Source organism: Vulpes lagopus, chromosome 20 (assembly GCF_018345385.1).
Source record: "Vulpes lagopus strain Blue_001 chromosome 20, ASM1834538v1, whole genome shotgun sequence".
NCBI lineage: Eukaryota > Metazoa > Chordata > Mammalia > Carnivora > Canidae > Vulpes > Vulpes lagopus.
The window spans coordinates 2933135-2949495 of record NC_054843.1 but is presented as its reverse complement, the minus strand read 5'-3'; the positions used below and the strand labels follow the sequence as shown (position 1 = coordinate 2949495).

The 16361-nt window shown below is 46.4% G+C and overlaps 1 protein-coding gene across 5 annotated transcripts in view; it reads left to right on the top strand.

The window, feature by feature from the left end:
• Positions 1–16361, top strand: part of PDE9A (phosphodiesterase 9A) — an 86523-nt gene that overhangs the window by 28343 nt on the left and 41819 nt on the right. Inside the window, exon 1 of one of the 5 annotated variants that reach the window (XM_041735036.1) lies at positions 193–277. The exons of the other annotated variants lie outside the window; for them this stretch is intronic. The gene's annotated coding sequence lies outside the window, so the exon portion shown is untranslated. Of the gene's footprint in view, positions 1–192; positions 278–16361 lie in introns of those variants that run through there. 5 annotated transcript variants of the gene reach the window in all.

Here is a 16361-nt window from a genome sequence, read left to right as displayed (position 1 = left end):
GCTGCCCCTGTGATTGAATATATATTAGGTAAGCATTTGAACCTAAAACCCTGTGCTATTACGGAATCCATGGCCCCGTCTGACACTCTACCCTTGACGATCCCTCGGGGGGCCTCCCCCCGTGCTGTCCCTACCGACTTAGACACTGGGTGACATTGTCCTTATCTTCCCGGACGCGGTGCCTGCACCGCTCACCCAGACCATGAGCTGCAAAGGTGGGCCGTCTGCAGTCCCCCAGCCTCCCTGGATGCTTCCTGCAGTCACTGGTGTTGTTTTGGTAAAATCCCATTTCCTTTTGGATCTTCTCTCCCTCTTATTTAGGTACAATTCATGCTTCATAAAATATACTCCCATCTTAGTGTATATTTTGATGAGCTTTGAAAAAAACGTATGCCCCCTTGTAGCCGTTAACCAAAATCAAGGCCCAGAACATTTATACTCCCTGAAAAAGTCCTCCTGTGCCCCTTGCTGGTTAACGCCCGCCCTCGACCCCTACTGTCTTATCAGCCACTGACCTGCTTCCTGACACCGTAGATTTGTCTTTTCTAGAGCTTTGTATAAAAGAAACCACACGGTGTGCACGCTCCTTTAGGACTCAGCCTCACGCATTTGAGGCTCGTCCGTGGGTTGGGTGTCACTCCATGGTGTTGAGGGACCTCAGCGTGACTACCCCGTCCACCTGTTGAAGGACACCCGGGTCATTTCCATTCTGGGGGCTTTTACGAACACAGCTGCTAGGAGCATTCAAGTGCATGGTTTTGTGGGGACACGTGTTCTCATTTCTCATGGACCAAACCGGATTATATTGGTTTCACCGTTTTTTGTTTTTGTTTTTGTTTTTGTTTTTTTGAGAAACCATCAATCCGCTTTTCCAAAGGGGCAGCACCGTTTTGCAGTCCCACCCACAGTGCGCGAGCTTTCCCGCCTGCACTTGGAATTGTCGGCGCTTTCCGTGCTAACCATTCTCCTGGGTGTGCGGCGATATTGCATTAGTTTGAGTTCATGCTTCCCTAGTGGCCCATGACGGGGAAAATATTTACTAATCAGTCATAAATCTTCTTCCGGAATCTGCTGCAGTAGTTGAGACTTGCTTCCCATAACCGTGGGGTAGTGAGCCCTCCTGATCCGTCAGACGCACCCCGTTAGTCAGATATGTCTTGTGAACAATTTCTCCCCGCCCGCGACTCGCTGTTTCATTTTCTTGTTATGCCTTTCAGGGAGTAGAAGTATTAAATTCTGATGAGGCCCGGATTACGAATTTTGTTCTTTTATGGTTTGTACTTTGGATGCCCTGAGAAACCTCAGCTCATCCCCTATCTGTGGGGTCTTCTGCTGGGCTTTCTTCTCAAATTTTATTTTATTTTTTGAGCTTCTACGTTGAGGTCTGTGATCCGTGTCTCAGGGTGAATTTCGTGTATGGCCTGAGACAGAAGTTGAAGCTGATTTCCCTTTTTAAACTCTGCAGTTCATTTAATTTTTGATTTTTTTGGTAAGATTGAAGGCTACAGAACAGAATTCTGAAGCCACCTGTCAGGTGCTGGGCGGTGTGTGATGAGACACTGGTGTGTCTGGGCCTTTCCTCCTCTTGGAAGTGACAGCGTTTACACATAGATACTGATTGCTTTAAATCTTCTTTAATGCTTTTGTAGCTCTTCAAAAACCCTTAACTCAATCCTCTTGATGGGAGATGTTAGAATAAAGTAGGAGTTCTAACTTTTTCTAGGATAAAATTCCTTTTTAACATAGAAGATAATTGAGCCCTTGACTTGGTAATAAATGTGATTTATTTTTACACCATTATTAACTAAACCCCATATTTTATTCCAATTTCACCTGTTTTTCTCCTGATGTCATTTTTCTGCTCCAGCATCCGAGCCGTGGTGCAGTCCATGGTCCATTCATCACGGGGGCTCCTCCTCTGTCGGCCCTGGTCTCACAGGTGCTCACGCTCTCCGTGCTTGTGACAACCAACCATGGGGGCCTCGGAGCATCTATAGAACGTCCCCCAGGCTGGGTTTGTCTGATGTTTTCCTCAGGGTCAACCCAGGGGTATGGATTTGGGGAAAGAATGGGGGGGTCCATGATATCCTCTTGATTCACTGGCTTCTCCGCTGGGAAATTACTGTTTTTCCCCTTCCTTACTCTGTTCTTTGGAAGGAATAGCTCAGTCTAGCCCATCTTCAAGAGGGAGAGAAAAGGGCTGACGTTCATTCTCTCTGTATGGATATCCACTTGCTCTAGAATGTTTGCTAAAAACGTTTCCCCCAGTAAATTATCATGACATCCCTGTCAAAAATCAGTTGACCAAGTTTGCAACTCGCCGTCCTGTTGCATCAACATAGCTGCCTCTCCTTCAATCGCTGCCTCGCTGTCTTGATTACCGCGCATTTACAGTAAGTCACGAAGCCGGGAAGTACAAGTCCTCTGATTTCTTTTTTTTCAAAAATGTTTTACTTGTCCCAGGTCCCTTTTATTTTCAGATAAATTTTAGAATCAGTCTGTCAGTTGCTACCAAAAAAAAAAAAAAAAAGTGTCTGCTGAGACACTGAACTTATACTAAGTACATAGAACAACTTGAAAAGAATTATTATCTATAATGTTGACTATGATGTTGAGTCTTCTGATTCGTGAATGTGGTATCTCTCGATTTATTTGGGTTTCTCTTAATATCTTTCAATATATCGTAGTTGTCAGGGTAGAGTTGTTGAATAGATGTTGATAAATTTATCATTAAGTATTTAATATTTGTGATGCTATTGTCAATGGATTTTTTAGGTCAATTTCCAATTATAAAAATATAATCGGTTTTGTGTACTGACTTAGCTAAATTCATTTAGTAGACCTAGTGCCTTTTTGTGGATTTCCTGTGCTTTTCTACATCTACGAATAGAGACTTGCTACTTCCTTTTAGGTCTGGATGTCTTTGGGTTCTTTTATTTCTTTTTCTTGACTTGTCGCGCTACCTAGGGTATCTAATACAAGAGAAGTGCAAGATTTTTGTGAGAGTGTGAGAATCCAGATTTTTGCTCTGTTCTCATCTTAGAGAGAACGTGGAGTTTTGCACCATCAGTTATGATGTTACCTGTAGGGATTTTTTTATAGATACCCTTTATCAGGTTGAAGGTCTTCTTTTCTTAATTGCTAATTGGTTGAAAGTTTTAATTATAAATTCGTGTTGGACTTTGTCAAATCTATATCCTGCCTCTATTGAGATGATCATGTTTTTTACTCCTCTGTTCTACTAATGGTGGATTTATTAGTTGTTTTTAAAACTTTAACCTTGAATTCCTAGTGCATTTAGGGCACTTCTGGCCTCATGGGATGAGTGGGGAAGTACTCCACCCTCCTGCTTTCTGGAAGAGTTTGTATACAGGTGGCACTATTTCTACCTTAAATGTTTCATAGAATTCACCAGTGAATGCTCTGTGTTTGGAGTTTCTTTATGGGAAGTTTTTAAACTATGAGTTCAGTGTCTTTCAGAGATAAGCATGTCAAGGTTTTCTGTGTACTTGCGATTGACCTTGGGAAGGTGCCCATTCCGATGAAGATTCATCTGAGAATTTGCTGGCATGATGGAGTTTGGAAAGTCCTTGCCATCCCTTTTATTTATGTCTCTGGGATTGGAGTGAGACCCCACTCTTTCATTCAAGATACTAGTAATGTATATCTTCTCCCTTTCTAAGCTAATCAGCCTGATTTATATTTTTTATTGATTTCTTTTTTCTAAGAGCCAGCTTTGAGCTTCATTGGTTTTCTCCATTGTGTGGTTTCTATTTCAATAATTTCTCCTCTTATCCTTTTATTTCCTTCCTTCTACCCACCTCACCTCTAGTTTGCTCCTCTTTTTCTGGCTCCCGAAGGTGGAAAATTCGATCATTAATTTTAGATCTTTCTCTTTTTCATATAACAATTTAAAGCTAGGGGATCCCTGGGTGGCTCAGCGGTTTGGCGCCTGCCTTTGGCCCAGGGCGCGATCCTGGAGTCCCAGGATCGAGTCCCACATCGGGCTCTCGGCATGGAGCCTGCTTCTCCCTCCTCCTGTGTCTCTGCCTCTTTCTCTCTCTGTGTCTATCATAAATAAAAATAAATAAATATATCTTAAAAAAAAACAATTTAAAGCTAAAGATATCCCTCTAAGTATAATTGTGTTGCATCTGGAAGGTTTTGATGTGTCGTGTTTTCATTTTCATCCAGCTCAAAATATTTTCTGATTTACCTTGTGGTTCCTGCTTGGACCCACTTGTTATTTAGAAGTGTACTGTTTAATTTTCAAATGGTTGCATATTTTCCTGCTATCTTTCAGTTATGGATTTCTAAGTTAGTTCCACTGTGCTTTGAAGTGGACCTTGTATGACCTCTGTCTTTTTTAATTTATTGAGAGGCATAGTATATCTTAGTGACTGTTCCAGATACACTTGGAAAGAATGTGTATTCTGCTGTTATTGGGTGGACTATTCCACCCATATCAATTAGGTCAAGCTGGTTGATAGTGTAGTATGAGTTTCCTATATCTTTATTTTTCTGTCTACTTGTTCTATCAATTACTAGATGATGCATGTTGAAATCCCCAAGTCCCTTGTGACATGTTCCTTGCTTCTCAGTTTGTCAGGTTATGCTTTGCGCATTTTCAATTCTTGTTATTGGGTGCATACTTATTTAGATTGTTGTACCTTCTGATGAATCAATCCCTTTAGCCTTAAGAAAATGTGGCCTTTATCCTTGGTTCCATTCTTTGTTTGAATGTCTTCCTTGTCTCTCTCCCATTAATACAGCTACCCAGACTTTCTTAGGCTTAGTGCTCACATGTTATGCTCTTCCCATCCTTTAACTTTTAATGTATCTGTGTCTCTATATTTGAAGCAGGTTTGTCATTGGCAATATTTATCAATTTTGGCAATTTCGGCCTTTCAACTAGTGCTGTTAAGCCATTTACAATAAACATCATCATAGATACAGTTGGGTTAAATCTACTACTCATTTTGTTTATTTCATTCATTCTTTTTTACTTTTTTTCTCTCCTTTCCTATGTCTTTTGGATACTGAGCATTATTTCTCCACTCTCAGTCTCAGAGCTGTCCTTCTCTGTTTTATTTCTTCTGGGCTGCTCTGGGTTTCACACTCTGTATCATTGACATATCACAAATTATATTATGCTACCTCTTGATGATGTGGGTCTGAGAGCAGTGCACGTGCATTTCCCCCATCCTGTGTTCTATGTCATACTTTGTACTTCTATGCTGCATATGTTTTAAGTCCCATAATCCACTGTTAGTCATTTTTTGCTTTGAATAATTGTATTTCTTCTACATTTCTTTGTAAAGATCCATGTGTGCATTTTTTACTATACTGTTGATCATCTGGATTTTGTTTTCTCCCGTTAAAGAGTGTGGGCTCTGTGCTGGCAGGCAGTTAACTTACAAATCAGCTCAACATCTTTGAGACCCATTTTTAGGCTTTGCTATGACCGTTGTAGAGGACACTAACTCCAGGGATAGTTCAGTCCTGTTGCTAGGGCGTGATGTGATGCCTCTGGAGTCCCCCTTGACTGGAGATGAGGTTGGGAGCTCTCAGAGGTTCATCACGTGGGACCTTGAAGGCCCACCAGGGAGCTGCTGCTCTAATTCAGGAGGCAAAGGGGAGTGTAGAGGATGTGGGGGTGGTAAGGAGTGGTCAGATTCTGGCATATTCTGAGGGAAGAGCCCAGCTTATTTCCTCACTGAGCGGATGTGGCATATGAAAGAAAGGGGAGTCAGAGCAGAAGCCTCCAGGGTCACTGCGAGGGTGGAACAGCACCTCCCACAAGGGAACAAGCCGAGGGTATCTCAGCTTCTGGAAGGACGCGGGAGCTTGCTTTGGGACGTATCAGTGCGTATGGCCGTGGGCGCCAATGCTGAGTAGATGTGTCTGGAGGAGGCCGAGGCTCCCTCTGAGCTGCAGACGTGCCCTGGAACTGGTGGCGGTGATGGATGACGGGAGTGTTTGCAGCCAGGGCTTGGTGAGCTCCCAGGGGAAGGAGGGAGCCCTGCGACCCAGCGCTCGGGCACAGGATTCCATCAGAAGGCCTCTCATCAGCCTCTGGAACAGAAGGGTCAGAATAACGAAGCCTTTGAGGAGCAGAGAAGCAAAAGCAGGCTGAGTGTGGGACAGACCGGGCAGGACGGAGCTCCAGGAAGGGAGACTGGGGACGGGGCAACTGGGCACAGCTGTGTACCAGACCGTCTCTGGGGGAAGAACAGGCGGGATTTTTGTGTGACTTCGGGGCCCAGCTTGGACCAGCAGAAGTGGGTTTGTGCTGCTCAAGGGAAAGAATGTAGCAAAAGCTAGAGCCGCGGGGAGCGCACCTGGCTGCCTGCAGCACTCGGCCTCCTGCTCCAGAGACTCACGTTCCCTGCAGTGTAAGAAGTGGATCTCCTCCCAAGGGTGCATCCCCCCGCACCTGAACCGCCACCTAGGGCAGCCCCACTCCGGTCAGCCCAGCCCTGCCTCTCCCTGGCTCTGGTGCACACAGACCCCTGGCATTCTAGGTTTTTCCTTCAAGGACAGACCCCCATGGCCTGAGCCTTCCTGAGAAAAGTAAGAAAATGGAGCTCCGTCTTTCCACCTGGAACTTTTTCTCCGCATGTGAACTCCCGGCTCTCTGCGGGGAAATGCCCCTTCCTCGCCCGTGCATCAGCGCCCAGCCCCACCCAGCCTACCCGGGAGCCGCGGAGCCTTTCCCCAGGTCGGTAACCAGCCCGGGCCCTGCAGCCCTGAGTGTGGCGGAAAGAGGCACCCCCGCGGCCCGTGAGTCAACAGGCCACACGTGCCACGGCAGGAAAAAGCAGCTCAGCAAAGGAAGCAGGTGCCTGGGGTCCAGACTTGCACGCAGCTGCCGAGGTCCCTGGCCCTGGCCTTTCCTGCGGCCCCCGTCCTTCCCGCTGACCCCACGTTTCAATAAATGCTCCAGACTCGTCCTGGCAGAGATACCCAGGGTCTGGCTGTCCCGTGACTTAACTATTTGGAAACAGGAAAGTGAAGAGTAGTGTGGAAAACATGACTTTTCATAGAAAATAATGGTCAAGACGTCCTGGCCTGGGCCCCACACCTGTGACAGCTGTGGGGACATGCTTCAAAGGAAGGAACAGCCGCGGTGGACAAAAGCCTCGGAACAGGAATCCTAATGTCCCTGTGAATGGGGAGGTTCTGTGTTTACCAAGCACCTTGTTAGAAAAATACCCTTTGCTGGGACACCTGGGCGGCTCATCGCTTTAGCGCCTGCCTTCGGCTCAGGGCGTGACCCAGGGGTCCCAGGATCGAGTCCCGCCTCCGGCTCCCCGCAGGGAGCCTGCTTCTCCCTCTGCCTGTGTCTTTGCCTCTCTCTCTGGGTCTCTCAGGAATAAATAAATTTTTAAAATCTTTAAAAAGGAAAGAAAGAAAAATACTCTTTGCCTCAGCAAGGGAGACAACCACGTGGATAGCCTGGTTTCCTCTTTTACGGCTGAAAGGAAATTAACAGCAACTGCGAAGACCACAGGATGGATTTTACGCATCTTCTGAGAACAATGGTGCGGAGTCTTGAACACCCAGTGATCGTGTGCCCACCCCCGTGCCCTCTGCCCGCAGGAGCCCATGGAGGAGAACAAGGGAGGAACAGCCTCACCCTTGGTTAACCACCGTGACCGGAGCTGGAGGGGAAGGGGGGTCCTTGGAGCTGAAGGCGGGACCCCACCTGGGCGGAGCCTCCCCAAGCCCAGCAGGTGGTGTGAGGCTCCGTCTGGGGCACTTTGGTGTCAAGGATCACTTGTGCCGCCTCACCTCGCCGTACTTCGGGGGGTCGTGCAGAAGCGCCCAGGGCCAGCGGGCACCGGCCCCCTCCGCGGCTAGGCCCCGCGTTACCCTTCTCCAACAGAGCGAATTCAGCTTTAGGATGGACACAGGCCCTGCTGTAGGGACACAGGTGCTGCCGATTTCCCTCCGTTCCTGCCCGTCCCTGGGACCACGACACGGCACGCTGCCCGGACGCCTCTGCTGGCCGCTCGTCCGGCAGGCCGGTGGGGAGGCCCCGTGGAGGCTGCGGCCCAGCCTGGCTCTGGCTTCCGTCACCCTGGGCAGAGATCATGGGTGACTAGAGGACTTCCTGCCGCCAACAGCATCTTTGTCCTCGTTCCCAAGGACAGAAAATGAAAGTGAATCATAAACACACCAGGAGCCACCGTGGAGCAGAGACGGGTGGCTGGACGGGAGTGACGGACGAGCAGGCCTCAAGCAGCCCCATCCGTGGGGCACACACCTGCCTCGTTCCCCACGGGGAGGCTCGCAGCTTTAGTGCTGGTGTTTCCATCTCGAGACACGGGGAGGCCAGGCCAGAAGGGCCCGCCTGGAGGGGCCACGCGCGCTTGTCTGCTTGGGTGTCTTAGAGAAACTGAGCCCCCCAAACTGGGTCTCCGGAGCTTACAAAACAGGAGTCACAGTTAATGACCGGGACTCGCCAAGTCTCAATGCTACAGAGCCGGGCGGCCCACGAGGCTCCTTCTGAGCCGTCGCACCAGGAGGGGACCCAGCGTATCGAAGGGTCACCACGTGTGGTGCGTGTGGAATACGCACCAGACTGCAAAGACTCTGCACGTATAAAAGGATGCAAAATACCTCGTTGATCGTTTTCAGATTGATTTCGTGTTTTCTTAGTGACGTAACTCACAAACATAAAATGCACCATCTTAACGTGACAGTTCCGTGGCTTTCAATATACTCACTTTGTTATGCAACCACCACCACCACCGTCTAAATCCAGAGCATTTCCATCACACAACCCCCCCCCCCGAAAAAAAATCCCACACCTATTGGCATTTACTCCCCTTGCCTTCCTGCCCTGGTCCTTGGCAACCACTGTCGCTATGGAGATGCCTGTTCTGGATGTCTCCCGTGATGGAGTATGTGGCCTTGTGTGTCTGGCCTCATTCACGGAGCACAGCGTTTACAGGGCTCCTCTGTGAGGCAGCGTGTTCAGCGCTTCATTCCTGTTTGTGACCGAACCATGTCCCATCAAGAGGACAAGCCACATTTTGTCTAAGCACACATCGGCTGATGACATTTGGGTGGCTTCCTCTCTGGCCTCTACGAGGGATGCAGTGGTGACCGAGGGTCTGCACATTTTCATGTGATACGTGTTGAAACGAAGTGTTTGGAGATATATTGGGTCAAATAAAATATTAAAATGTTTTCAAAGTCTGGCACGTGCTCGGCAGTGCAGACCAGAGGTTGCAGGTGCCACCAGCCGGACAGTCTCCTCTGACCCGAGTCCCAGGCCCTCCCACCCCACAGCCTGCAGACCTCCTGAGTGCAAAGTCACCGGAGGTGTTGAGGGCTCACCGCCCTGGGAATAATCCCAGAGAGAGAGAGAGAGAGAGAGAGAAGGAGCGCCAAGGGACAAATGCACGGCATCCTTGCCGGTGCTGGGCAGGTGTCTGAGGTCGCCAGCACCCAGCACCGTTGCTCAGGGGAGCCCCCGCCCCGTGATGGGCTGCCCGCCCCCGTGCACTGACCTGAGCTCCATGGGTCCATCTCTTCCCTCGCTCACTTCAGGCCCACAGCACGCGCCCCAGGGTCTCCAGGGTCACAGCTGCACGCAGCTCCCCGTCCATGGGTCTGCTTTCAAGCGCCAGCCTGACAGCTGCCTCCAGTCACTTGTCAGCTGGCGAAGCAGCTCGGGACAGCTTCCCACCACACTGCCCTTCAACTTCCCTACAGAACAGGAAGCAGAAAACACACCCACCCGGTGGGGTCCTCACCGAGACAAATGATGCAATTCGTGCAAAATGCTTAAGCCAGAGCCTGCCAAGTGTTAAGAGCTCAGTAAACCGTAGCCGTCATGGGTAACGACCCAGAGCGTGGCTGAGCGGCTGAAGTCATGGCTCTGTGGCACTGCTGGCTTTAACAGGACGGGGACGGCCCTGAGCTGACCACGCGGGGTGCTGCCTGCAGTCACTCGCCGGTCAGGGGCGCGCTTGCAATGTGAGCACGAATGTTTCGCTTACAAGAGATAATAATGCTCCTTAATAGTGTTTTCTAGTCTCAGTACAGCTTCCTGGGGAAGAGCTTCATGATCAGCCTCAGTCGTCCCGACTCTCGTGATTTTTGAAACAGAAGGGAGGCGGCAGGGCCGTGAAAATGAACCCTGGTGCTGGGTTGCCTCGAGGGGCTTACCCCTTCCCGCTGTCTTGTCTCTGGGGGATCGCGCATCCTGCTCCCTCCGGGGTGGTCCCGCCAACGACGGCTGCGGCGGCACCTCGCTGTGCTGGCGGACACCCGGGTGGTGCACAGTCGTTCGAGGCCTTGGGAATCTTCGTCCTGACCACAGACTTTGGTGACACGGAAATGGTAGTGCCCAAACATGACTGGGGGGACCTCAGCTGGAGCCACCGTCTGCCTCTGGGCACCTGGAGGGCTGGGCAGAGCCACACGCGCCCGCGACCCCTCCAGCCTCCTGGGACCTGTGCACATTTTGATGAAAGCTCCCACGTGTGTAACCACCTCCCCATCAAGGTGGAGAGCGGTTGTGTCACCCTGAAACATCCCCCCGGCCCTCCTTCCCCGTGCATCCCCACATACCCTATGAAGCCACGGCTCCGACTTGCCTGTCCTGGAACCTCCCGCAAGTGCAGGGTCTGGATTCCATCAGCATCGTGACTTTAAGATGCACGCGTGTAGCTTATTCACTTCCACGTGCAGAGTACAGTTCCATCGCACAAGTACTCGGTGCCGGTTCACTGCTGCTCCTGTCAGGCCTCCATGGGTGGTCTCAACGTAAGGCACTGTGAACTGCGCACAGATCGTCCCATGACAGTATCCGTCGGTTATCTTGGGTCATGACCCTGGGGTGATGTCACTGGTTCAAATGATAAATGTAAGCTTAATTCTCTAAGAATCTGCCCGCTGTTTTCCCAAGTGGTTGTGCGGTTTTACAGTCCCACCAGCCATGTGGGAGTGACCGGGTGCTCCACAAACAACCCAGTGTGACCTTCTCAGTGTTTTAAATTTTTAGAACTCCATAAGGTGTAAAACTGTATTTCCTTATCGCCTTAATTTCTATTTCTTAGATCACATAATGATTGTTGAGCATGTTTTTATGTGCTTGTTGACTATTTGAATGTCTTATTTTGTGAAGTGTCTGTTCTATGTGTTTCGCTCATTTTGTAAGTGGGCGTGTTTTTTTTTAAATCACTAGTTTGTAGGAAATTCCATATATTCTGGATATAATTCATCTGCCAGATATATGTATAACAAGTGTTTTTTCCTATTTCATGGCTTATCTTTTTCATTTTCTTTTTTTGTTTTTTCTTTTTTAAAGATTTATTTATTTATTCATGAGAGACACAGAGAGAGAGAGGCAGAGACACAGGCAGAGGGGGAAGTAGTCTCCCTGTTGGGGAGCCTGATGTGGGACTCGATCCTGGGACCCCGGGGTCACACCCTGAGCCAAAGGCAGACACTCAATCACTGAGCTACCCAGGCAACCCCTTTTTTTATTTTCTTAATGAAGGCATTTAATGAACAAAAGTTTCTAACTTGATAAAGTCTAAATTAACAAGTTACTCTTTTATGAATTGTATTTTCTGTGTCTTCTCTAAGAATCCTTTTTCTGTCCCCCAGGTAGAAAGATAACATACATTTTTAGAAGATTTGGAGTTATAGCTGTTATGTTTTAGTCTAGGATGCAATTATCCAATTTAAATTGATGTTTGTCTGTGGTGTGAGGTAGGGGTTGACCATCTTTTTTCTTTTTGATACATCTTTTTTCTTATTCGATTATTATAACACAATGTGTTAAAAAGACTTCCCTTGTTCCATTGAATCACTTAGACGCCTTTCTTGAAAATTACTTGTCGGGATCCCTGGGTGGCGCAGCGGTTTAGCACCTGCCTTTGGCCCAGGGTGCGATCCTGGAGACCCGGGATTGAGTCCCACGTCGGGCTCCCTGCATGGAGCCTGCTTCTCCCTCTGCCTGTGTCTCTGCCTCTCTCTCTCTCTCTCTCTCTCTCTCTCTGTGACTATCATAAATAAAAAAAAAAAAGAAAAGAAAAAAGAAAATTACTTGTCTTTCTAAGTGTAGGCCTCTTTGTAGTGTTTCTGTTCTGTTACTCTGATCTGTGTGTCTGTCTTGACACCAATAATACACTGGTTTAATTGCTAGAACTTGAAATCAGGAAGTTTTCCATATTTGTGCTTTTTTTTTTTTTTGCAGTTACACGGATCTTTTCTTTTCCCTATAAATTTCAGAATTAAGAATCAGCACATCAATTTCTTTTTAAAAAGCCATCTATGACTTCAATTGGGAATGCATCCTATTAGAGATTGATTTGGGAACGTTAACATCTTAATTACATTGAGTGTCCCAGCCCATGAACGCGATACATCCCTTCACTTACTCAGATCTTCCTTAACTTCTCTCAACAAAGTCTTATAGCGTTCAAGATAAAGGTCCTGCATATCTTTTGTTAAATTTATTCCTTGGCATTTTCCGTTTTCTGGTGTTATTGTCAAGGGGATCTGAATTTAATTTTCCATTTGTCTGCTGCTAGTTTATAAAAATACAGCAGATTTATGTATATTGACATAGTCTCTTCTGACATTGCTTATTAATTCATTTATTATTTCGGGTACTTATTTTCTAGATTCCTAGGATTTCCTATAGAGGCAGTCATATCTTCTGATAATAAAGAGACTTTTGCTTCTAGCATTCCAGTCTTTTTGGTTTTTATCTCTTTCACTTGTCTGTTGCCCTGATTGAAACTCCAATACTGCTAAGTAAAAGTGAGAGCTTATCCCCTGCTCAGGGAGATGCATTCTCTCACTGCTAAGCGTGACATGAGCCACAGGTGTGTTGTACGTGCCCCTTATTGGGTTGAGGGAGTCTTCTCCTAGTTTGCTAAAATTTCTTTGTCAAATGTTCTTTGACACAATTCTCTGTTGAATTGCATCAGGTGTTTTTCTGCATCTGTTGAGATGGGTTGATGCAATCTCCTTTTATCCCTGGGTTTCTAGTGGCTTTTATCATAAACAGGTGTTGGATGCTGTCACTCTCTTCATTTAGAGATGATCATATGATTTTTCTCCTTTTGTCTGCTCAGATAGTGAGTTATGTTGACTGATTTCCAGATGTTAAAACCACTCTGCTTTTCCAGAATAACCCCACTTGTATTCCTAGAAAAATACTTAGGAATGAGTTTTTAAAAGGGGGCATAGGCCCTCTGCCCTGATGTAAGATGTATTCTCTTTTATATACTGCTGAATTTTATTTGCTAATAATATTAGGAATTTGTAAGAATTTTTGTGTCAGTGTTCAAGTGGGATATTGGTTCATAACCTATTTCTCATAATGTCTTTGTTATGTTTGTATGGTGAGGTGTTGGTGGCCTTATGGAACATGTTGCGAGGTTTGCTTCCTTCTCTCTATTTTCTGAAAGATTGTATGTGATTTTGCCATTATTTCTTCCTCTGTCCATTTATATGTAATGTATTTATTGATATGGTTGAGGTTAGGTTTACCATGTTGCTATTTGCCTTTTATTGATCTTGGGCTTCATCTCCGGTTCCTCTTCTTCTGCCTTTTCTTGGCTTAATTGGATTAATTTTTGCATTCCATTTTATTCCTTCTATTGGCTCATTAGCCAATACTAGGCTTTTTAGCATTATTTTCAGTTGATTTTTCTAGGTATTACACTATGCACCCTTAGCTTTTTAAATTGTAGACTCTTTTTAATTTTTTTAAAGGTTTTATTTATTTATTTATTTGAGAGAGAGAAAGAGCTCACAAGCAGGGGGACTGACAGAGGAAGAGGGAGAAGTAGACTTCCCTGCCGAGCAGGGAGACTGACACAGGCCTCAATACCACCCCAAGATCATGACCTAAGTGGAAGGCAGATGCTTAACCAACCAAGCCACCTAGGCACCCCTAGACTTTATTTTTTTTTTTTAAAGATTTTATTTATTTATTCTTGAGAGATAGAAGGAGAGACAGAGCCAGAGACACAGGCAGAGACATAGCCAGAGGGAGAAGCAGGCTCCATGCACCGGGAGCCCGACGTGGGATTCGATCCCGGGTCTCCAGGATCGCGCCCTGGGCCAAAGGCAGGCGCCAAACCGCTGCGCCACCCAGGGATCCCCCTAGACTTTATTTTTTAGAGAAGTTTTAGATTCATAGCAAAATGGAATAAAAGGTATGGAGAGTTCCCATGTAGTCCTTCTCCACCCACACACTCAGCCTCTCCCACCACTGACACCCCTGCATTAGAGCTCTAAAGGAGCCAACAATGACATGTCATTACCAGCCAAAGTCCATAGTGTACTTTAGGGTTCACTCTTGGTGTCATACGTAGTGTGGTTTTGACGGAGGCATAATGACATGTACCCCTATTACAGTAATGACATTTCTCTGCCTTAAAAATCCTCTGTGCTCCACTTGTTCATCCATCCCTCCCCCCAAAATCTTGGCAACCACTGATCTTCTTACTATCTCCACAGCTCCACCTTTTCTAGAATGTCCATAGTTGGCACATACACTATGCAACCTTTCCAGGTTGGTTTCTTTCACTTAGTGGTATGCAGGTAAGGTACCTCTATGTCTTTTAATGGCTTGATAGCTCATTTCTTTTTAGTGCTGAATAATATTTCATCGTATGGATGCTCTGGAGTTTATCCATTCATCATCATGGTTGCCTCAAAGTTTTGGTGATTATGAACAGAGTGGCCATAAATATCTGTGTGAAGGTATCGTGTGGAAGTAAGTTTGCAATGCCTTTGGGTAGACTCCCAGGAGCGCAACTGCTGGATCATTTGGTACCTTTACCTTCGTGACCATCAAACTGTCTTCCAAAGTACCTGCATCATCCTTCCTTCCTGCCAGCAGTGAATGGGAGCTCCTGTTGCTCCACACCCTTGCCTAGCATTTGGTGTTTCTCGGATTTTCACCATTCTAATAGTTGTACAGTGGTATATCTCATTGTTATTTTGGTTTTCAATTCCCTCACATATGATGTTGGGTATCTTTTCATATATTTATTTGCCATCTGTATATCCTCATTTCTTGAAGTGTCTTTTCAGATCTTTTGCCTATTTTTAAATCATCCTTAACTTTTTAGTCTATTTAAAATTAATGTCATACTACTTCACATAAAAAGTAAGAACTCTGTAGCAGTTTAATTCCTCCCCTGCAGTGTTTGCCATATATTTTACATCTATGCTATAGACATTCCTCCAAAATTCATATGTTGAAATTCATCCCAATGTGATGGTGTTAGGAGGTGCAGCTTTTTTTTAAAGATTTTATTTATTTATTCATTAGAGACATGGAGAGAGAGGCAGAGACACAGGCAAAGGGAGAAGCAGGCTCCCTGTGGGGACTCCAATGTGGGACTCGATCCCAGGACCCCAGGATCATGACCTGAGCCAAAGGCAGATGCTCAATCACTGAGCCACCCAGGCATCCCAGAGAAGGTGGGGCCTTTGGGATGTGATTAGGTCATGAGGGCAGAACCCTCATGAAGGGGATTAGTGTCCTTATATAAGGGTCCCCAGAGAACTCCCTTGCCCCTTCTACCACCTGAGGACAAAACAAGGAGACAGCTGTCCATGAACCAAGAAGCAGGCCCTCACCAAACACCAAATCTGCTAGCACCTTGATCTTGGAATTCCAGCTTCCAGAGCTATGAGAAATAAATTAAAACCAGTCTGTAGCATTCTGTTCAAGCAGACCAAACAGACTAAGACAATCTATGTAATACAATATTATCATTTTTGTTTTCAAGAGCCAGTTGTCTTTTCAGGAAATTATGAAAAGAAATGTAAAGATCATTTTTTAGAAGTCTTTATTTAGCCACCTGGGTGGCTCAGTCATTTGGGTGTCTGCCATCAGCTCAGGTCATGATCCCAGGGTCCTGGTATCAAGCCCCACTTTGGGCTCCTGCTCAGCAAGGAGCCTGCTTCTCCCTCTCCCTCTGTCTGCCACTCCTCCTGATTGTGCTCTCTCTCTCTCTAGTGCTCTATCTCTCTCTCTTTCTCAAATAAATAAATAAAATCTTTTTTTAAGTTTTTATTTAAGTAATCTCTACACTCAACATAGGGTTCAAACTCATAATCCTGAGATCAAGAGTCACGTATTCCTCCAACTGAGCCAGCCAGTTCCCCCTAAAGATAATTTTTTATAGTTAATTACATATGTGTCATCCCTGGTGCTTTTACTTACTCCTGTAGATTCCAACCTCTAACTGGTGTTATAGCCCTTCAGCCTGATGAATTTCTTTTTTCTTTTAACATTTCTTGCTATGCAGAACCGCTAATTACTAATTCCCCCAGCTTTTGCTTACCCGAACATGTTTTTTTATTTT